The 5,371-nt window shown below is 35.5% G+C and overlaps 1 pseudogene; it reads right to left on the bottom strand.

Annotated features, from left to right (window-relative positions):
* Positions 1–3,346: 3,346 nt before the first annotated feature.
* On the bottom strand, positions 3,347–5,035 carry LOC101577140 (annotated as a pseudogene).
* Between the last annotated feature and the right edge of the window lie 336 nt (positions 5,036–5,371).

Raw genomic sequence — 5,371 nt, 5'->3', positions numbered from 1 at the left:
GAGAAGTCCCACAGTTTTTCATGCTGCTGCTGCTTAACTAGGAGTCATGAAGATTTCATCCCTTGCCAAATCTATTTTCTTTTGTCAGTTCATTTATATGTAGACATTTTCCACTTTTGTTGTTTAATTCATGTTTAAGGGGGAATTATAAAGTAGATAAGTTTAATATCTGAAAGTAATAAAGTATTTTACTTTGCTAACAAGTTAGTTCAGCAAGCATATATCCCTGAATAGATTTTTTCTGTAGTTTTGAGGCCTTTAAAATACTGATGCATTTTCTATTTTATTATATTGCATATTGTTATCTTCAAGTATTTGCTCAAATTGGTCAAGCAATGGCCGTGACTCATCCACATGGCTGACACTGACGAAGGATCTACAAACTGCAGTACAAGGTTTCAGGGTAAATTCTGAGGGGATTTAACTGACCTTATCAGATACAAAAGTTACATTTCTTGTTATATAGGTCTTGCTTTATCTTGGTCTTAACCAATCAGCAGATAAAAACGAGATATTAAAAAGTAAAGCCATATTAATATGCTGATCTGTAAAAGACTCAAGTCAGCAAGTTCTGACATTGCCAGTCCTACGGATAACCCACTACTATTATGGACTACTGGACTAGATTGGATTATTTTGCTGAATTCACACACCTACAGTATTTAAATGGCAATGAAATACCCATCTCTGACAAAACTAAACAAAAAAGGGGGATATAAATGAAGGACCATTTTGTAGTGAAAAAAAATCTATCTGTATATACAAAATAGGATAGATATACAACTACTTTCTCTTAGTTCAATGAGAAGAAAGATTTGTACTAATAGTGTTTGGACAGGATATCCTGTCTGCATCTTGTAGTATGATTAACTACTATGAAGATAGTAATATGCAATGTATTAATTACTGTAGCTGTCCTACTAACCTGTTTTGAAACTCTCATTGCCATTTGTTTCTCAATAAAATTAATAAAAAATAAAATTAAAAAAGATAATATTTATAAAATATAAAAAAGTTGTTGCTCAGATTATCAGTTATAGGCATGTAAAATTGATCAAACAATGTAAGCACTAACTGTTCCTTTCAGTTAACTAACACAAATTAGTAGTACAATTATCTTAACTATCTTGTGTATGTACATATATTTCTTGGTTACTTTTCTGTCCTTGCTGGGACAAAATATCTGACACCCAGAATTAAGGAAGGAAAGGTTTATTTAGCAGCAGAGACAGAGAGCAAGCCTCCCTCCCTCATATTACATTCAGGATATCTGCCCCAGAGATAAGCACACCCTTAGTTCCAGCAGCTCTCACTCCCATAATCCCAGCATTGAATCATCAATTAATCATAAACTCTAGAAGTGTGCTTCATAACTGCATTAGGCTTTAGGGGGGACAACTAGACACAAACCATAACAATATATATTTTTTCCTTCTTTCTTTCCTTTTGAGCAGTTATTTCCCCTTTCACAATATGTATTGTACCTTTTGAATCATATTTACTTTTTCATTTTCTTACACTAGGAAGACGATACTATGTTTAGACATGTGAATCTGATTTATTTCAGCTGAAATTGCATCCGTTTACCTATAAAAGGCTCAAGTTTATCCTGCTTTAGAGCTGAGTAGTATTCCATTGAATAAAAATACCGCATCTTTTTATCCATTCCTCAGTTGATGGGCATTTGGGTTGTTTTCAAGATTTAGCTATGGATAATTGCACTCGTATAAATATGGATACACATATATTACTATGGTATGATGTTTGTAGTTCTTCTGGAAAAATACCCAGGAGGTGAATAACTGAATTGAATGGAATCTATAATCCTGGTTGTTTTTTTTTTTTGAATCTCCATACTGACTTATACATATATATATGTATGTATTTTTTACTAAGACCCATGTAGTGATATGTGATAATAGTGGTTTTTTCGTTGTTGTCTTCTTTTGTTACTTAGTTCTGATGTCTTTGAACACAGGGGACCACAAGCTTATGTTGTTAATTTATCTCTGGATTTTAATTTACTTTTTAAATGTTTTGATTAATACATTGTTGAGGTACATAATGACTATATTCCTCATGGGAGGTGGAACATGCACATAACACATCTCCATTCTTTATATATTTCCTTTCTCCTCCCGAGTTCTGCGTTTTAAATGTTGCCTGGATGTTTCCTGGAACTTCAAACTCAGCATGTCCAAAATCAGTAGAAACTCCTAATTGCCACGCATGCCCAACTTCAGTCAGGTATTCATTTCTTTATTTCTGCTGTTTGTGTTCAAGTAACTCAATTATTCTAGTTATTTCTTTTTCATTCAAAGATATATCAGTTTTTTCTCTTATCTTTGACCACCAACAAAAAAAATCTGACAGGTTCATGTTTGGATTTTGAAAGCAATACATGCCTTTGTGTAACTGAAAGAAAAATCTATTTGGCTTATTGGTCTCATACCTCTTCTATCAATGTTTTTGCTATTCTATTCGTTACAAATAGAGATGTCCTATACTAGCAGTAACAGTAGTTAAAAATCCCTTTCATTTATCTTAGTTCTGTTTTAGATCCCTGTGTTAATCTGAAGAAGAGATTCATATTTTAATTTTTAAGGCAGATATTAAGGTTTTCTGAATGTCTTGTGAAATTTCATCTTACATGGGGTAAACAGTACACAAAATACAATAATATCTTATTTTTTAGGGATTTTATAGAGACAACTTGAGGTACTGAAGAGCAAAGCTACATATGCAATACCAAGTGGCCTAAGATCTTAGGACTTTGTTCTTTACCTTTCATATTGGCCAAGGTGGTTTTCCACTTGACACAACAGAAAACAGGCTATAAAGCCTGAAAATAAAATGTTCTATAACTAGACCTCAGAGCATTTTGGTAAGCCTTTCAATAATCATCTGTATAGCATTTTAAGGAAATAACTAACATGGAACCTGAGACAGGAGGATCACAAGTTCAAACCCAGCCTTAGCAACTCTCAAAAATAAAAAAGGCATAGAAAAGGCTGGGGCTGGGGCTCAGTGGAAAACTTTGGGTTTAATCCCCAGTACTTCAGATAAAGGACTGGAGAGACAGCTCAGTAACAAGGTCATGCAGTCAGTCTCTAGTAGTGAAAAGGAAAAAGCAAAATACTAATTGGTTGCCCCCCCAAAAAAGTTTCATTATAGTTATAGCTTCTACTACCCACAGTGAAGAACTCTGGGGTTGTTAACAACTGCAGCCTGCATGTCTGTTAATATTTTGTCTCAAAGCAAGTTCTTCATACTGCCATTCCCAGTGTTGGGAAGTACAAAAACTATTTTTTTTTACAAAAACTATTAGCCATCATTCTTTTTATCACTAAGGTGACCTTTCTCCATCTTGCTCTGAAGAATAAACAAAAGCTTGAAGTGTTCATTTTGGAAGATAAAGCACAGCATGAAGTCCCTGGATGTTCACTCAAATTGTATGTACCTTTTCTCATACATGTCCTACTCCAGATATTGCCTGGTGAAGCACTTCTAGTCCTGGGTAGGGAGTATGGCTCAGCCTGTCTCCAGTCTACAGACATGGCTTATCTCCCACTGGCAAGCTATATGAAGAGTTTAGTCTGTCTGACTGTCTGTCTGTCTGTTTGTCTGTCTGTCTGTCTGTCTCTCTCTCTCTCTCTCTCTCTCTCACTCTCTCTCTCTCTCTGTGTCTCTTTCTCTGTCTCTCTGTCTCTCTTTCTCTGTCTCTGTCTCTCTGTCTCTCTCAGAGTAGGAAGACTTTATATAGAGACAGAAAACCCCTATCAAAGACAGAAGGGGGCCCAGAAAGAGGGTTGCTGCTCAGTTTCTCTTCTGGAGCCCACCCTTTTTCCAAATAGCATATCTGTTACAGTGATATTCACAGAGCCAATTCTCAGTCAAAGGTTGCAGCTGCCCCATTGAACAGCATCAGTGGGTAGGCCTCATGAGGATTTTCCTTCTTTAACTTGGATTTTGGATCAATAAAGACAAGATGTTATTAGCTGCTCTTTTTATAGCCAGTAGACTATTAGTACCAGCAATATAACAGTTAGATACCATCCAGTAGCCCCCTCTATTGCTACTGCCCCTGTTTCACACAAATGGATCAATTTGAAATCAGTAGGTCGAGGTGGACAGAAGCTCAGCATTCCATAAATGAGAGCTGATCTAAGAGCTGTAGGCCAAATTGTGTAGTGTTTCCTCAGTAGAGAGTCTCCTCAGTCAGTGCAATGCTCAAAACCATTTCATTATCATAGATATTCGAGAGAACCGCAACATCAAAGTTGGTCATGTCAGCTTTCCATTTGAAGTGATCAAAGTCTTGCAGACTCATTTAAGGTAAAGCAGTATTACTTTTCTGCCCTGTTTCAAGTAACTCTAGACTTCAGCACCCAAGACTCAGTTTCTTCTTTTGAGTATTCCTCGATTTCATCTTTAGAATATTGATATCTCTTCGATGGCCAGATTTTCATAATAGTCTAAGTCAGGTGAATCTAAAGCATTGTTGAAAAACCCTCTAACATCTCTCTCATCTAATTTGTTTCCTTGTCCATTATCAGTTTTCTCTTTATTTAAATTCTGATTCATCTTTTTTTGGTTTGTTACCCTCCCTTGAAAGAGATGTTAATTTCCTATACTTTTAAAGGATCTGATCATAAGAGTTTTCCAGCTAAGTCTTCAAAATCTGTCAGAGTTTCTTCCTTAGTTTTTTATGTTAAATGGAAATCTTTAAACTCCTCAACAATCACAAATAAGTTATCAACTGATCTCAGGCAGTGAACCTGTACTACACTTTCCACTGAAATTTCAAAATATATCTTGTCTGGTTCTTTGCTGATTTTTCATGGTAACCCCAATTTCTCTCTGATTTTATCTGCAACTGTTTGCTCAAAGCCAGTGGAAACAGTGGTTTCAATAGTGACATGAAGATGCTCAGACGTGGTTTTGTCCCACTTTCTTCTGTTACTGTCACAGATCTCTCGTTCTCATGAAGATTAATATCCAGGTGTTGGTTAGTAGCCTCTTGAATATAAGGCATTTTTGCAATGTTTTCAAGATCCCTAGTAAAATTCCCTTTGGGCTGTAGCACCTCATGGTTCCCAAGTTCATCATTTGGGTTTTAAATGTTAAATCACCCTTCATTTTCTCTCTACTTCTCTCCTCCTCTGTACTACTTTTATTTAGAAATATTTCTTAATTTGTTCTCTGTGTCAGTGTTCTAACACATCTCCACCATTTTATTTTTTATTGTTACTCCCTTCAATCTAATTGGAGGACCTATGACTTATGGCCTTTTATGTCTTAGGCACAATATATAGAGATAAAAATGTAAATAATCAAAGTTATTGCTTTCGAAGAGTTTAAGATTCTTAAA

Source organism: Octodon degus, unplaced genomic scaffold, assembly GCF_000260255.1.
Source record: "Octodon degus isolate 3935 unplaced genomic scaffold, OctDeg1.0 scaffold00236, whole genome shotgun sequence".
Taxonomy (NCBI): Eukaryota; Metazoa; Chordata; class Mammalia; order Rodentia; family Octodontidae; genus Octodon; species Octodon degus.
Note: the sequence above shows the minus strand (reverse complement) of the source record. Positions and strands in the feature narration are given on the sequence as shown.